Source organism: Equus przewalskii, chromosome 2 (assembly GCF_037783145.1).
Source record: "Equus przewalskii isolate Varuska chromosome 2, EquPr2, whole genome shotgun sequence".
Taxonomy (NCBI): Eukaryota; Metazoa; Chordata; class Mammalia; order Perissodactyla; family Equidae; genus Equus; species Equus przewalskii.
In genome coordinates, this window is record NC_091832.1 from 62,520,377 (window position 1) to 62,539,198 (window position 18,822).

The 18,822-nt window shown below is 37.7% G+C and overlaps 1 protein-coding gene across 3 annotated transcripts in view; it reads left to right on the forward strand.

The window, feature by feature from the left end:
* Nucleotides 1-18,822, forward strand: part of SCRG1 (stimulator of chondrogenesis 1) — a 139,966-nt gene that overhangs the window by 94,842 nt on the left and 26,302 nt on the right. The window lies entirely within an intron of this gene.

Below are 18,822 nucleotides of genomic sequence, written 5' to 3' on the forward strand. Positions count from 1 at the left end.
ACAACAACAAATCACAAGGCATACAAAGAAACAGGAAAGTATGGCCCATTCAAGGGAAAAAAAAACAGACCAACAGAAACTGTTCCTGAAAAAGATTTGATAGCAGAAATAGTAGACTAAGACTTTAAAATAGCTGTCTTAAAGATGCTCAAAGAATTAAAGGAAGATGTGGAGAAAGTCAAGAAAACAATGTATGAAAAAATAGAAGTAGCAGTAAAGAGATAGAAAACCTAAAAAGAAACCAAAAAGAAATCTGGAGCTGAAAAGTACAATAACTAAAATAAAAAATTCACTAGAGGGATTCAAAGACAGATTTGAGCTGGCAGAAGAAAGAATCAGCAAACTTGAAGAAACAACAATAGAAATTATTGAGTCTGAGGGACAGAAAGAAAAGAGATTGAAGAAAAGTGAACAGAGCTAAGGCATCTGTGGGACACCATCAAGCAGGTCAACGTACACAAAATACAAAAGGGCAGAGAGAATATTTTAAGAAATAATGGCTGAAAACTTCCCAAACTTGACTAAAGACTGAATACAAACATCTAACAAGCTCAACAAACTCCAAGTAAGACAAACTCAAAGAGACTCACAAAAAGATACATTATAATCAAACTTTCAAAAGCCAAAATCAAAGAGATAATCTTGAAAGCAGCAAGAGAAAAGCAAATAGTCACCTACAAGTGATCCTCAATAAGATTATCATCAGATTTTTCATCAGAAACTTTGGAGGTCAGAAGGCAGTGGGCTGATATAGTCAAAGCACTAAAGGAAAATAACCTGCCAACCAAGAATCCTATATCTAGTAAAAAGTGAGGGAAAAATTAAGACAAACAAAAGCTGAGGGAGTTTGTTACCATCAGATCTGCCCTGAAAGAAATGCTCAAGGGAGTCCTGCAGGGTGAAATGAAAGGGCACTCAAAGCCTCAACAGTAACTCAAAGCTGTATGGAGAAATAAAGATCTCAATAAAGGTAAATATATAGATAATTAAAAAAAATTAGAATTATTGTAACAATGGTTTGTAATTGCACTTTTTGTTTTCTACATGATTTCAGAGACTAATACATTTAAAGGGAAAAAACAATTATTAGTCTAAAATATAGTATTATTGTAACTTTGGTTTGTAACTCCAAATCTTGCTTCCCACGTTATTTAAGATACTAATACATTCAAAAGAACTATGAGTTTATGTTTTTGGGCACACAATGTACAAAGATGTAATTTTATGATATCAACAGCCAAAAGGAGTGCAGACAGACCTGTAAAGGAGCAGAATTTGTATACGCTATTGAAGTTAGGCTGGTATAAATTCAAATTATACTGCTATAACTTTAGGATGTTAAATGTAATACGCATGGTAATCACACAAAAAAATAGCTATAAATATACACAAAGGAAATGAGAAAGAAATTTTAACATTTCACTACAAAAAATCAACTAAATACAAATGAAAACAGTAATGCAGGAAATAGGAGATAAAAAAGCTATAAGGCATTTAGAAAACAAATAGCAAAATGACAGAAATAAATCTCTCCTTATCAGTAATCACTTTAAATGTAAATGGATTAAACTCTCCAATAAAAAGAAAGAGATTGGCAGAATGGATGAAAACACATAACCCAGTTATATGTTGTCTACAAGAATCTCACTTTAGATCCAAAGACACAAATAGATCGAAAGCAAAAGAGTGGAAAAAGATATTCCACGCAAATAGCCATCAAAAGAGAGCACAGGTGGATATATTAATATCAGTCAAAATAGACTTTAAATCAAAAAAGTTTCTATGAATCTAGAAGGACATTATATATTAATAAAAGTTTCAAGACAGCAAGAAGATATAACAATTATAAACATTTGTGCACCTAATGACAGACTGCCAAATGATACAAAGTAAAAACTGACAGAATTGAAGGAAGAAAGACAGCTCTACAATAGTAGTTGGAGACTTCAATATCCATTATCATCATAATGGAAAGAACAACCAGACAGAAGATAAGTAAGGAAATAGATACTTAACACAATAGACCAAGTAGATCTAAAAGACATATACAGAACACTCTAACCAACGACAACAGCATACACATTCTTATCAAGCGCACATGGGATATTTCCCAGGATAGACCATATGTTAGGCCATAAATTAAGTCTCAGTAGATTTAAAAAGATAGATATCATACAAAGTATCTTGTCCAACCACAATGGGTAGAAGTTAGACATCAATAACAGAAGGAAAACTGGAAAATTCACAAATCTGTGGAAATTAAACAATGCATTTTTAAACAACCAATGGATCAAAGAAGAAATCACAGGGGAAATTGGAAAATACTTAGAGACTAATGAAAGCAAAAATATGACGTGCCAAAACTTATGGGACACAGAAAAAGAAGTGCTAATGGGAAAATTTGTAGCTGTAAACATTTATGTTAAAAACAAAAAAGATCTCAAAGAAACAACCTAAATTTATAACTTGAGGAGCTAGAAATTAAAGAACAAACTAAACCCAAAGCTAGCAGAAGGAAGGAAATAATAAAGACTAGAGCAGAGATAAACAAAATAGAGAATAGAAAAACAACAGAGAAAATCAATGAAACCAAAGTGGCTTTAGAAAAGATCAACAAAATTGACAAAACTTTAGCTACGCAGACTAAGAAAAAAAGAGAGAAGAATCAAATCACTAAAATAAAAAATGAAAGTAGGGATGTTACTATTGATTCTACAGAAATAAAAAGGATGTAAGACTACTATGAAGAATTGTATGCCAACATATTGGAGAACCTAGATGAAATGGACAAATTCCTAGAAACACAAAACCTATAAAGACTAAATCACAAAGAAATAGAAAATCTAAATACCTCTAATTAATAGACCTATAACTAGACCTATAACTAAAATAGCGTGAATCAGTAATAAAAAATCTCCTGACAAAGAAAGCCCTGGATCTGATTGCTTCACTGAAGAATTCTAGCAAACATTTAAAGAAGAAATAATATCAATCCTTCTTGGACTTTTCCAAAAAGTAGAAGAGGAGGAACACTTCTTAATTCATTCTATGAGGCCATCCTTACCCTCATATCAAAGCCAGACAAAGACACTAAAAGAAAATAAAACTACAGACCAATATCCTTTATAAACATTGATACAAAAATCCTCAACAAAATGCTAGCAAATCAAATTAAACAACATATTGAAAGGATTATGTGCCATGACGAAGTGGGATTTGTTCCTGGAATGCAAGGGTGATTCAACATACAAAAGTCAACCAATGTAATACACCACATTAACAGAATGAAGGGGGGGAAAACATGATCATTTCAACTGATGCAGAAAAAGCATTTGACAAAATTTAACACCCTTTCATAGTAAAAACACTCAAAAATTAGAAGGAATAGAGGAAAATTACATTGACACAATAAAAGCCATATATGAAAACCCCACAGCAAACATCCTACTCAATGGTGAAAGACTGAAAGCTTTTCCTCTAATATCAGGAACAAGGTGAGGATGCCCACTTTTACCACTTCTACTCTACATAGTACTGGAAGTTCTAGCCAGAGCAATTAGACAAGAAAAAGAAATAAAATGCATCCAAATTAGAAAAGAAGAAGTGAAATTATCTGTTTGTAGATCTCATGATCTTATATGTAGAAAACACTAAAGATCACACACAAACACACACACACACATAACCATTAGAACTAATAAATGAATTCAGCAAAGTAGCAGGATACGAAGTCAACTCACAAAAATTATTGCATTTCTTATACGCTAACAATGAATAATCTGAAAAGGAAATTACAAGAACAACTCCATTTACAAATAACATGAAAAAGAATAAAGTACTTAGGAATTAACTTAACCAAGGAGGTGAAAGATTTGTACAATAAAAATTATAAAACACTGCTGAAAGAAATTAAAGACATAAATAAATGGAAACATATCCCATATTCATGGATTGAAAGACCTAACATTGTTAAAATGTCAATACTACCCAAAGTGATCTACAGATTAAATTTAATCACTATCAAAATCCCAGTGACATTTTTGCAGAAATAGAAAAATCCATCCTAAAATTTATACAGGATCACAAGGGACCTTGAATAGCCAAAACAATCTTGAAAAAGAACAAAACTGGAGAACTCACACTTCCTGATTTCGAAGCTTACTACAAGCTACAGAAATCAAAACAGCATGGTACTAGCATAAAGACAGACATATATACCAAGGGAATAGGATAGAGAGCCTAGAAATAAACCCTTGCATACATGGTCAACTGATTTTAGACAAAGGTGCCAAGACTATTCAATAGGGGAAAGGACAGTCTTTTCAACAAATGGTGCTAGGAAAACTGGATATCTACATGCAAAAGAATAAAGTTGGACCCTTACCTAACACTATATATAAAAATTAACTCAAAATGGATCAAAGACCTAAAACAATAAAACTCTTAGGAGAAAACATAAGTCAAAGGCTCTACAACATTAGATTTGGCAATGTTTTCTTGGATGTGACACCGTACTGAACTTCATGAAAATTAAAAAATTTTGTGCATCAAAAGACACTATTAACAGAGTAAAAAGATTCTATTATCACACAATGGGAGAAAATATTTGCAAATCTTATATCTGACTAATATCTGGATTAATAACCAGAATATTTAGAGAACTCCTAAGACTTAACAACACAAAAAACAACCTGATCAGGAATAATCAAGTGAAGCCAGCCTGGTGGCATAGCGCTTAAGTTTGCATGCTCTGCTTCAGCGGACTGGGGTTCACGGGTTTGGATCCTGGGCACAAACCTATACACAGCTCATCAAGCCATACTGTGGCTTTATCCCACATACAAAATAGAGGAAGATTGGCATGGATGTTAGCTTAGGGCCAGTCTTCCTCAAGCGAAAAGGGGAGGATTGACAGCAGATCTTAGCACAGGGCCAATCTTCCTCAACAATAACAACAAAAAAGGGGCAAGTGACTTGAACAGACATTTCTCCAAAGAGGGTATACAAATGGCAAGTAAGCACATGAAAAGATACTCAACAGCACTAGTCATTAGCAAAATGCAAATCAAAATTACAATGAGGTAATACCTCACACCCATTAAGGTAGCTACTATCAAAGAAACAAAGCAACAAGTGTTGGTGAGGATGTTGAGAAATTGGAACCCTTGTGCATTGTTGGTGGGAATGAAAAATGGTACAGCTACTGTGGAAAACAGTATGGCATTCCCTAAAAAAATTAAAAATAGAATTATCATATGATCCAGGGATTCTACTTGGGGGTACATACCCAAAAGAATTGAAAGCAAGGTCTCAAAGAGATATTTGTGCACCCATGTTCACAGCAGCATTATTCACCATAAAACGTGGAAGCAACCCAAGTGTCCCTCAACAAATGAATGGATAAGCCAAGTGTAGTACATATATACATGGGAAATTAGCCTTAAAAATGAAGGAAATTCTACAATACACCACAACATGCATGAACTTTGAGGACATTATGCTAAAATAAGGCAGTTACAAAAAGACAAATACTGTATGATTCCATTATATGAGGTACTTAGAGTAGTCAGATTCATAGAGAGGGAAAGTAGAATGGTGGTTGCCAGGGGCTGGGGGGGAGGGAGGAATGAGCAGTTATTGTTTTAACGGGAATAGAGTTCCAGTTTTACAAGATTAAAAAAGTTATGGTGATAGATGGTGGTAATGGTTGCAGAACATTATGAATGTATTTAATACCACGGGAAAGGTTTATTATATACCTGTTACAAATAAATTTGTATTTTGTTTGCTATGTTGATTTCTTGAGGGTTTGGCTAGCACACCCATAAAAATGGTTAAGGTGGTAAATTGTATGTTATGTGTATTTTACCACAATAAAAAATAATTTGAAAAAGAATAGAGAGCAGCAAAACAAAAAACGAAAAGAAAAAGGAAAAAATCCTGTGGTATTTCTCTAGCCTCTTGTATGTTAATGTGGCAACATGGTACAATAAAAGGAGAAGTGGCTTTGGAGTCAGACAGGCCTCAGATTAAATCCTAGAACCCAGCTCGACAGTATTATCACCTCACTTCTGCATAAAACTGACCGGAAGACAGCATGTTTGTTTTATTTTCTAAAGTACTCTATTACCTCGAGCAAACTACTTAATCTCTCTGAGTCTCAATCTCATCCATAACATAGGGGAAATAATATCAATCTCATAGATTTGCCATGAAAAATAACGGTAGTGTGGCTACAGAGTAAGTAATCAAAAATGTCAATTCTCTTTTCCTTTAAAGAAATGGCTATTAGGATGCCCTTATGTGAATCTGTCAGGCAAATTTGACATCAACACAGAGACAGATATATTGGCCTTGGTTATCTATGGCCACTTCATGCAAGAAATTCTGAGCTCTCATGATGCGAGATATTAAAAAATTAAATCTATTAAGCTGGCCTATAGCCTGAGACTTAGGATATTCACTGATCCCCAATAAATAAAGAGGAAGAAGGAGTTACACACATCTCTTTTCTAATTACTCAATCTCTACTCAACTGAAACCTTGCTTCACAAGAGATTAGCCACAGTCCCTGAGAGCAACCAACATCCTGAATTGCCAACCCCATTTTGCCAGCTCACAGAACCTTTATAAATCTCGGTTGCAGTGAATGTATCTCATTTTACTTATGAAATGACTATTTTGAGAGAATTTTCACAATAGCCATCATTGTTAGTCCTTCTTTCAACTCTCCAAATTGGGGGAAGAAGAAATTAATGTGTGATATTAATATTTCTATTTTGCCTTCAAAGAGAAGATAGTTTGCTCTTTTCAAGGGATACAAGGCAATTTCTGGGATGTAAGGCTAGTAGACAATTTCCAGAGTGGGGTCATTGCTGCTTCCATCTCATTCTGAAGATGGGGAAAAACTACTGGCCAGCAAAGACCAATGGACAAATGCACTACAGCAAACAAGTGTGCGATATCCAGTGAGGGGTACACAGTGTCTCCTGTTTACTTCCTGAGAGGGAGACAACTCAGTGAGAGTACTCAAAGTGGTGGTGCTCCACCGGTAGACGAGTCAGGGATGAGAATGCCAGGGAAAGTCATAGAAGCATACGTTCTCTCTGAGGGGCGGAAATGGACAAATTTCTACACTCTCCCATGGCTGCTGCGCATGCAGCTGACAGACAGAAGTACCATTCTAGTTCTGCTCTTGTGGTTGAGAACACTATATCCTGTCTTCCTTTAACCCAAACTACTCTCCCTTTCAAGTTACTTGATAAAGAGGCACAAGGGGGTCTGGGTAGGAACTGTGTTTGGTAACGTAACATCCTTCCTTTCCGGCCCCTTGCTGAAGGACCCTCGGTACATCATCATGTGGCCTCACCATGGCTTGCCCTCTCAAGATGAAGAGGACGGCAAGGACCAAATGAAGGTGTAAGTTTGCTACTTGGTGAAACTATATGGTCACAGTGTGATTAGAGATAATGCAACTTGTTTCCTAAGATTCAGGGCTATGAGACACTAGAACGCATTACAGGGAAGATAATTTAGAATGATCCTCTGTTGGTTCTGAAGAAGCAAGCAGGGAGATGATATTCTGGGATGGTTTGTGTTGAATTTAAAGAGAGGCACAGATGTCAGGGAAGAAGACCGAGGGCTGCTTGGGTGGGACCTCATGGGATAGCAAAGGAGAGGAGTGGTCACAGTATTCTGGGGTCTGGCACTCAGCTGTGCAGGTCCAAACAGTGGATTTTGTCTGTACTGCTGCGCAATTAGGTTGCCCAGGATTTTGTCTGTATCTCTGGGCCTATGCTAACCAAACTCTCAAGAGATGGACATATCTACAAAACACAAATTGATTTACTTGTAACAGGTATATAACAAACCTTTCCGTTGACCTTCAAACTTGTTTCCTCAGTCCTACCCATTGTCAAGGTAGCTGGGAGACCAAATTCGTAATCAGAATGTTACTTGTTGAACAAGGATTCAGAACAAAAGAAATGGATACCCTCAGGGATGTTTCATCTGGGTATTGGAAAAGCCTTCTGAGTGGAAGGTACTTTCTAGGTGATCTGAACACTAATAACCCCCAGGGAAAGTGTCTCTCTCCTCTGGAAAGTGTCAGATAATCAGCAACAAATTCTCCCCACCTGGTCTCCCCTTCTCTAAACAAAGACAGATACCTATCTACCACACCTCCACCCATGTTACTCCCATTTTTCTTCAGATAGAGCACCATACAATTCTCACTGCTTTGTTTTATATTCAGCTATTTCCTTGAACCTCTACCAGGCTCATCTTAACTATTTCCGGTCTTCTCAGCCCCTCATTACCAGCTCTCAGAGAGGGTTACTGATGGTTGGCCTTTCTAATTTTGTGTTAGTTTTTGTTACTTCTTCTGATAGAGTGATTTCCAAGGTCTAGGGGCACTTTAATACTTGTGTGACAAGTTCCCCTAGCCTGCTTGGAGGCGGGAGAATGTTTCCAATAGCCTCGTTCAGCACCAATTATTCAGTTCATCTGTGGAATGCATGTGTAACGTGTTTTATTTATTTTACCTCCACATATTCCCACCTTCCTAGAGGAAGAGGTGAATAAACCACCCTGACTTTCCCCCTAAGAAAGTAATTTTTTCACCTTAGATGGGCCATCTGTTTCTCCTAACACAGCTCTGCTTTGACTTGAATTGAATACATCTTGTCCCAGGCATTTTGCCAGCTGTACGCTCCAGGAAATGGAGCAACTAAAAGTGGTTTCCTTGTAATGTCAGGTCTCTTTTTTTTTTTGAAATGCAACTTACGGAATTAACCTAAGGGAAATTGTGCATCACTGTTCATAGGAGTGGTTCACAGAGTGGCAAGAGTAACAACCAGAGTAAAGACCTAAGCTGTATATGACTTTCCTAAGGATTAACTCCATTGAGCATTGAGTAGATAGAGCAGCGGGACTGACAAATAGAGGGGAAGATTGAGTACTTGCTTTGGGACCCAAAACAAACCCCTAACCTAAGAGTTTTCAACCCTGGAAGCAGATCAAATTCACCTACAGAGTTTTCAGTCTTCATGATTTGGTCCTACTCAACGGGCTGCTTTTGATGCCCAGGCATGTTGAGAACAATTTCTGGGGCAGAAAGAGTTTTGAAATGTACAGTCTCAATCCACAAGATGGTGAACTATGGGAGGTGACAGTAAACTGAGGGTGGTGTGATGCTCAGGTTGTTTTCTGATATGGTTATCCAGCCATTCAGGATTGTAGTAAGCGCTAAGTCAGGAAGAGAATAAGGCAGCTTTGGCTGGGAAACTATGGGCCCCTCAGGCCAATGGAGAGGATTTTCTCCTGCTTTAGCTCAGAGATGGAGCATCAGCAAGGGCTACACCACTTGAGGGACTTTAAGAGATAAAGAATAATCAGTAGCTGCTTCTAGGAATCATTGCATAAATATGGGAGCCATTTTATGGAGGTGAGAGACAGAAGAAGAAATGGCAGATATTGTGAGATGGAAGAAAAGCATTCATGGCCTTATTGTGACTTATGTGAGAGAAGACTTTGACACTTTCTGAACGATTCAGAAGGGAGTGGGGCATGGCTGATATTCAGCCAATACACACTGGCATAGTGTTACTGCACAATAAAATATAGAAATACTCCTCTGATGGTTGGTAAATAGCTTAAGTAAGACCATATGTCACCAAAGGACATCATCCGATGACTACAGCATAGGCAGTAATGGGACCTGGGACTGGTACATCTGGACATTGGGGCATGAGTTGAGCAGATCAAGGAGGTAGCTGAGGGGAATGCAGTGCCTGACTGCTGCTCAGGAGGGGCCCGGAGTTGGCAGGAGTGGTGGGACAGGCCAGGCTGGTGGCAGTGATGTAGGTGGGGGTGGAAGTAAAAGCCTTCCATGTACAGGCTATGTGAGAAGCACTAGAATTCAGGCCATGAGGGATGGCCCACCCAGTTACTCTCCCACTGCAACAAGTCCCTGGTCCCAGATCTAATGACCATCGATTTAATGGGAAAGCCATTGGGAGAGTTTGGTGCAGTTTCCATGGTAAAACTGTAGCTTAGAGACAGGCAGCATTTAGTTTTGTGTGAACTTATCAAACCTGATACCACACCAGTAATTTCTAAAAATCAGTAATGATTTAGAAATTATTAGAATGATTCGTTGAACATTTTGCCTTGCAAGTTGTATCACAGGATAAGTAGTTTCATGATATATAGTTTAGTTAGAGAAGAGAAGGGAAACATTTTAAATTTTTATTTGTATACTGATTTGTAGAAATATATTATATTTATTTCTAAAATTTACATTGCTAGTTGTTAGTGCCATCATCAAGTCAATTCCGACTCCCAGCGACTCTGTGTACAGCTGAGCTGAGCCCTGCCCAGTCTTTTTGTGCCATCCTCTCACCTTCTGGCACTGTATCAGACAATGCTCTGTGACTATTCATGGGATTTTCATGGCCAATTTTTTGGAAGTGGGTGGCCAAGTCCTTCTTCCTAGTCTGTCTTAGTCTGGAAGCTCTGCTGAAACCTGTCCACCATAGGTGACCCTGCTGGTATTAGAAATACTGGTGACATAGCTTTCAGCAACACAGCAACATGCAGCCACCACAGTATGACAAACAACAGATGGGTGGTGTGGTTCCCTGACCAGGGTACGAACCTGGGCTACAGTGGTGATAATGCCGAATCTTAACCACTAGACCACCAGGGCTGGCTTACATTGCTAGATAGGTTGTTAAATATGTTACACATCATCCTTAGATTGAGCAAAGTGGAACTGCAGGGACAAGGGACAGTGATTCCGTTGGTGGGGTTTGAAATGGCTTCATTGTACCCCTGTCCCACATCCCAGGTTGGTCTGACTTGGGCAAATATGAGTTTCCTTTGATTTACAAATGAAATGTTATTTACTATCTGTTGCTGAGGAGCTGGCCTACCAAACCTAGTCAAGTTTTGCCAGTCATGACTGTTCTCATGCTTCCTCAATCTTCAGAAGGACCTGCTCTGCAGCCACAAGGTACAAACTGTGCAAAAGAAATGGCTATGTTAGGCTTTTAGTAACTTTCCCAGGACAGTGATTGCCAGAAGCTCATTCATTCAACAAATAGTTTGCTGAGCACAAAAACTGTGGTGGGCACAGTTCTAGGCATTGAGGATACATAACAGAGTAAAACAGATGAAAATCCCTACTCCTGGAGCCAACAACTGATTGCAGGTGGTGGTCATCATTCAAAGGCAAGGGATAGATGCAGCCAAGGAGAAAGTCGTGATCTCATTTCAGCACCCTCTCCCTGCATACTCTGCCCTCCTTGGGTCAGAGCTACTAGAACATTGTGATTAACACCACAGCACTGTGGAGATAATTAAGCAATCATACATGCGGGTGCCAGGAAAGGGTGCCTGCCCCAAATTTACTGCTCCTTAGTCCTGACCTTGTATCTAATAATTCTATCATCTGAGAAGCATTTTCCAAAAAGTATCCTTTGGAATCTAGTCCTTCAAGATGCTTAGTTTAAATTAAAAAAAAAAAAAATTCAGTGGTCAAACAAGTTTGGCAAATCCTTCAGCTCTTGGAGATTCACAATGAACTGGCATATTCAATATAATCTGTATGACCTCCATCAGTTTAGGATTAAAAACTGGTGCATGTTTCTTTATTTTTCCAGTTACTTGCTCAAGCCTTCATTCCTCCATATTTTACGTAATTCAGTCTCTCTCTCTTAAGGACTCCCCATACCCTAAAATGTCCAGGAACCCTGGGAACTCACTCACTCCAAAGGGAGCAGACTTGTTTCTAATTTATATCTGGAGAGAACTGATCAGTCCATCAACAGGTTCTGGTTTTAATCATTACTTCTACAGTGTCACTGTTGAAAAGTGGTTCCAACAAGCTCCAGTGAGCCTGGTGCTGCTGTAAGAACGCCCTTGCTGCTGCAGAACCCTGTGCAGGCAGCACACAGTTTATTGGATTTACACTCACACAATCAGCCCCTGTTCCCCAAACATGAAAGCTTTGCCAAGGTGGCTGGGTATAATTGGGTTTCTAACCACAGCTACACACTGTATCTAGAACACGCTGTCCCCCACAAACCTCTAGACCCTGGTGTTGAGCCTAAGTCACTTAGTTAGACTCCCTCATTTTTCTTGGGGGAACATTAATGCTTTTTGTTATCAGGGGACCTATATCAGGGCTATCTCTGCCCTTCAGAAAGTTCTAATTAAGTTGAATCTCAACAAAGAAAAGGATAGGGTCTTTATCCCTTTCCCTTGAAGGTTTCTTGGCCCTAGGTAAGTTTAATTTGGCATACTGGGGTGATACTGGCAAGAACAATCTTTGTAAGGCCACTAACGCTCTTTCCCCAGAGACATGTATATCTACTCACTTTATATTGGCATAATTAAGAGTATTCGGGGAACTATCAAAGAGGATCTGGGCTCAATGTCTTGTTGCGTCTTGCAGCTTCTCCAGCTAAATATATATAAAGTTTCAAATCACTACAAATGTTTCTGGGAAGTTGGAACACTTAAAAATGCTGGTTATAAATAGTTTGGCCCAAGTGGTTTATCAGATTTCTTCCTAATTTATGGGTAGTTAAAATCTGGAAGGATATAGGGCATAGCACTTATAAAGTTTCATGGGATCAAAGGACAGAAAGAGATTCCAGGGTATTAGAGGCAACTAAGCATCTGAAGGGCCCTCTGTCACATGGGGGAAGGGGCAGTGAAAAAGAGATAGAAGGAAGATTTTTCCCTGTCATAATTTCATATATTAAAAGGGGCATGGTCTGATCCAGCAATTCCACTTCTGAGTATTTACCTAAAGAAAATGAAAACACTAACTTGAGAAGAGATATGCACTTCCATGTTTATTACAGCATTATTTTAAAAAGCCAAGATATAGAAACAGCCTAAGTGTCCATCAATGGATGAATGAGTAAGGAAAATGTGGTGTATATATATTCAATGGAATATTATTCAGCCATGAAAAAGAAGGAAATCTTGCCATTTGCAACAACATAGATGGAGCTTGAGGGTGATATGCTAAGTGAAATAAGTCAGAGAAAGACAAATACTGTATTATCTCACTTATATGTGGAATCTAAAAACAAAAAAAATGCAAACAAAAAAATTTTTTAAATGAGCTCATAGATACAGAGAACACATTGGTAGTTGCCAGAGGTGGGATGTGGGGGGTGGGTGAAATGGGTGAAGGGGGGATCAGAAGGTACAAACTTCTAGTTATAAAATAAAATGTCATGGGGCTGTAATGTACAGTATGGTGACTATAGTTATTAATACTGTATTGCATATTTGAAAGTCGCCAGGAGAGTAGATCTTAAGAGTTCTCATCACAAGAAAAACATTTCGTAATTATGTATGGTGACGGATGTTAACACCTCCCTGTGATGACTGTTTCACAATATATACAAACATTTAGTCATTATATTGTACACCTGAAACTAATATAATGTTATATGTCAATTATATGTCAATTTTAAAAGGGGGGATGGGCTAACTACAGAAGTCCCCATCCAACGCATTTTAAGATCTGTTCTGCTTCAGAGAGAATCAAACTCCCAAGAATTCTCTCCTGAATTTCTTCCACTGAACTAAAGCCCTAAAGCCCTCGAGGCCTCCTGACACACCAGTCCTCACCTCTCAGTGAGGCAGGCTCCTATGGAGAAATCTCAGAACCATTTAGGTCAGGGAAGAAGATCTCAGCATCTGCCAACACGGCTTTAGACTCATTCATTTTCTGACACGAAAAAGGTCATAATTTTTATGGAGAGGAGAAATACATTGAACTAGTATGCTATCTCTATGCCCCTCATTCTCACTGGTACTTGGCCTTCTCCATTTTCTCAAATATTTTATATCAAGTAACTTAAAACATAGCATACACTGTTAAAGCTTTCTGATGCTAGGGGATTTTATATTTAAGCCTTACTGGACCAAATCAACACAAGTCATTTGAATACTTGTGGGAAAATACAGTGAAAATTCTGTTAGGTGGTAACAATCTTGGGGACAATTTTTGTTAATTCATCCCCAAAGAATGAGCCCTCTTTGGAATCCTAGTAGTAAAGGCAAAGACAAACTTGCCATTTGATAGAAGACAGTGTCCTAGAAAGGCTTCTTTTTTTTATTTTTGTAGAATTGTTATTATGTTTTAGACTTTAAGTGGACATATTCGACTCCCACTCTAATGCATACCCATATCCTACATAATAAAAATTATGTTTTAATAGGATTATATGGTATGTAAAACATATCATGTGTTTAGAGATGAAATATCCAGGGAAAATATTTCCATTGCTTACTATTTCTTGTCATTTCATGTGTCCTATCTGATATGTATACACATTTGGTTATCTAACACTGTATTGTATTTATTACTTCAACTTGCATATGCTTTTATTTAGATTTCCAAACACATAATTTTTAATGTATTTTATTAGTGAGGGAGCAATAAAGGAACAATTTTGCAGCTAATTTAACACCTATAAACTTTCTTGTTTGTGATTTAAAAGAAATAGCCTCAGCAGACCAGGTCTGTTCATATTTCAAAGAATATTAAATGCAAATACTTCTAAACAGCCCTATATTTAAAATTCTCTTATTTCATAAAATATTTATGGGTTCATTATTTATACTTGTATAAAAAAATGGTGCCTGATTCTGAACAGATTTATTATGTGAAAGTGTTTATTGTTTTTTAAATAGCTATATCTGAGAAGCCATACAAAGGCTAGATAATTACAAAGCAAGAATTACAATTAACCTGAAAAATAAATGTCAAAAAGATATTGACCAACTTATTTGAAAACTTGTGTCCACACAAAACTGCACACAAGTGATTATAGCACCTTTATTCATAATTGCAAAAATTATAAGCAACCAAGATGTCCTTTAACAGGTGAAAGGATAAACACATGTAGTATATATATATATAATGGAATATTACTCAGTGATAAAAATAAACTATCAAGCCATGAAAATATGTGGATGACTCTTAAATGCATATTGCTAGGTGAAAGAAGCCAGAGATGTAAGGGACACATACTATGTGATTCTAATTATACGATAGTCTGGAAAAGGTAAAACTATAGAGATGGTAAAAAGATCAATGGTTCTCAGGAGTCCCGGGAGAAAAGGCTGAATAGGTGAAGAACAGGAGATATTTTAGGGTGGTGAGACTATTCTGTATCACAATGTAATGGGGGTGATACATGACACTATGCGTTTGTCAAAACCCAGAGACCTTTACAGCACAAAGACTGAACCTCTATGCATGCAAATTAAAATAAAAAAATACTTAAGAGGCCAGCCCCATGGCCAAGTGGCTAAAGTTCCATACACTCTACTTTGGCGGCTGGGTTCACAAGTTTGGGTCCTTGGCACAGACCTACTCCACTCATCAGCCATGCTGTGGAGGCATCCCACATAGGAAGTAGGGGAAGATTGGTGCAGATGTTAGCTCAGCGTGAATCTTCCTCACGAAAAAAAAATGTATACTTAAGAGGTTGAGGTGTTGCAGGATGAAATACAGATTGTGACAAAACAATCTAACTGTATTATAAATACATGAAACAACCTCACTCAAGGTGTGGTGGAGGGAAAAGTCATGACTTAAGTAACTTTGGAAATGGAGTCTATAAAACTGAAAGCAAAAACACTATACATAAGCACTGTACCCTAGTTGACAAAATTACTTATTGTAGGATATGGGTTTACAGTTCTGATACTGCTATACACATATATGGAATTGAACAAGTAAATAAATGGCAGCTTCAGGGGGACAAGCTGCTCACTGTTGGAGTGGGAGGTTACAGATAAGCAAGGGGCGGAGGCTCGAACATATCACGTAGCAATGGATTAAAGTTGGAGACATTAGTACAAACTCATGTTTAGTGCGATATAGATACAAATGGTTACATATAGAAATATTTATAGATATATTTATATATACAGATTAGTATATACTTATGCATTTCCTTGCTCTGTCAGCTGAGAGGGCCTAGAAGCTATGACACATCAGTAGCAATCAGCCCACCTAGTGCCTGGATCTTGGTTTCTAGTTTATTCTCCAGTTAAAGAAACCAGGGCTCCTTGGAGCAATGGTTGATTCTAGGCCTGGGACAGGAAATATACAAGATGAGCCTGGAGCATCTTGTAGTGCCAGACAGTAAGGAAGTGTTGGGAAAAAACTCCAAACACCTGATGAGGGTAGATCAAAACAACACAGGGGACAACTGGAAAAGCTCCCAATGGCCAAAGCTGGAAGAATTTGAGCAACAAAAAACGTTCTAAGTCATATTGGATTGTAATCCAAAGTATAAAATAAATATCCATGAGTTCATACTGACATGAGTAAATAAATGAGGGAGAATAGGCAAATCTCACAGAATTCCAAAAAATGTACATAGATACTCTGCCCTTTAGGAGGTGGAGCATAACTCCCCACTCCTTAAATGTGGGCTGCACATAGTGACTTCCTTCCAGAGAGTTACAGTAGTGGAAAGGAGGAGAAGAAGAGTAACTTTACAGTGGAGAAACCTGACAAACACTACCTCAGCCAGGTGACGACGGTTAATATTATCAGTGATAAGTCACACTCAGCCTGTACCCGTGATATGATGTGATGAAAATGGTACTTTAACTCTGTAGTCTTCTCAAAAACACATAACTCAAGTTTAATCATAAACATTAGTCAAATCTCAGTTGAGGGACATTCTACAAAATACCTAACCAGTACTCCTCAAAACTTGTCAAGGTCATCAAAAACAGTGAAAGTCTAAGAACTTGTCACAGCCAAGAGAAGCCTAAGGTGACACGACAACTAAACGTAATGTGGTGTTCTGGAGGGGATCCTGGAACAGAAAAAGAACATTAGGAAAAAACTAAGGTAAAATGAATAAAGTATGAACTTTATTTGATAATAATGTATCGATATTGATTTATTAATTGTACCACACTAATGTAAGGTGTTGAATAATAGAGGAAACTGGGTGTAGGGTATATAGGAAGTCTCTGTACTAAGTTAGCAATTTTTTCTATAAATCTAAAACTATTCTAAAATAAAAAATTTATTTAAAAGGGATATTGAGAATCATATACTCAGAGAAAGTGGGAAATGAAAGGGACAATAAAAATCATCAATTAAACCCCTTATTTTACAAGGGATAAAACTGAGGAATTATAGTAAGATTTAGCAGTCTAGCCTGGCAAGTAGCCTGAACTTTGGAGAGGGGCTTGAGAAAACAACTGCCGAACTTCGTCCTCAGTGACACTACAGCATCAATCATAGTACACAGTAGATACTCGATAAATAATTATTGAATGGTGATTAATTCCCAAGAACCTACTCTCTACCCATGTATTTCATCCATTCACTCATTTACTCATTAACTCATTCACTCATTTAACAAATATTTACTGAGTGTCTGGCACTACAATTTTACTCCTAGAATTAGAATCATTTAGAAACTCTATCCAGGGGCCAGGCCCGTGGTGTAGTGGTTAAGTTTGACACACTCTGCCTTGGCTGCCCAGGTTTGTGGGTTCAGATCCTGGGCACAGTCCTACACCACTTGTCAGCCATGCTGCGGCAGTGACCCACATACAAAATAGAGGAAGACTGGCACAGATGTTAGCTCAGGGCCAATATTCCTCAAGCAAAAGAAGAGGAGGATTGGCAACATATGTTAGCTCAGGGGGAATCTTCCTCAGCCAAAAAGGAGAGTAAAAATAGATAGATAGATAGATAGTTAGATAGATAGATAGATAGATAGATAGATAAAAGAAAAAGAAACTCTATCCAAAGGACTGACATTTTGGCAGTTTTCCATATCTGACTTTGTAGGAGACTCTATTTAGCTAATTTAAATTTACATGCCCAAGGAAGAATTTTTCAAGCCGAGTATTAACAATTAAAATAGATTGAGGAGGCACATTAAGAGAGTGATTGCTCTCCGAGTCACAGAGAGTATGTACGGTTCATTTACACTCAAATTATGGGCTACGAACATTTTGAATAGTATTGTTATTTTGGATTCTCCAATCCTTCATTCTACTCCTTTTACTATTTATTCAGGTAATCGGCTAAGAGCACAGTTTTGTCTTGCTTTCCAGTTTCCCCTCTACTACTTACCAGCTGTGTGATCTTGGCCAAGTTGCCTAATCTTTTTGAGCCTCAGTTCCCCCATCTGAAAAATTACCTCATAAAAGAGTGTTGCTTGGATTAAATGAGCCAACATTTCTAAAGTGTTTAGCACACTTGGCAATGTCATTATTATTACTTGTATCATTGCTATTACTGTTATCATTACAAACCAATCAGATGCTTTTTCCTGTGAAACAACCTTGGGAAACTAAGGGCAATACCTCAGGATCTACAAAAGAACACACACAGGCACACTTAATCAATCTCTTGATCTTTCTAGGTTAGATAAGTGGGTTGTTTCCAATAAACCACAAAATTATTGTTGGGATCTGGGCCACGATTCTATTTGCTGTCAGTCCAATGCCTCTTTTAGACTGCCAGGAAACTAATGTGGTTAGTTTCAAGTTCCTTCTTGTCCAATTTTTTCTGACAAAGTTTATTTTCATGTTAACATTATCATTTAATCTAAATATTCCATGGGCTCCTAAAACTAGATAATTTCCCTTGACATGCTTCTCTCCTGATGTTCATTTTTCTGACTTTATTTCTGTCATATTTAAAGATCATGTTATTCAGGGTACTTACAACCTCTATGTATAAATGCTGTGAAAAAGTCCAGCACTGCCCATGGGTGCCTTACTCTCTATGCCGAGGCAAAAGAG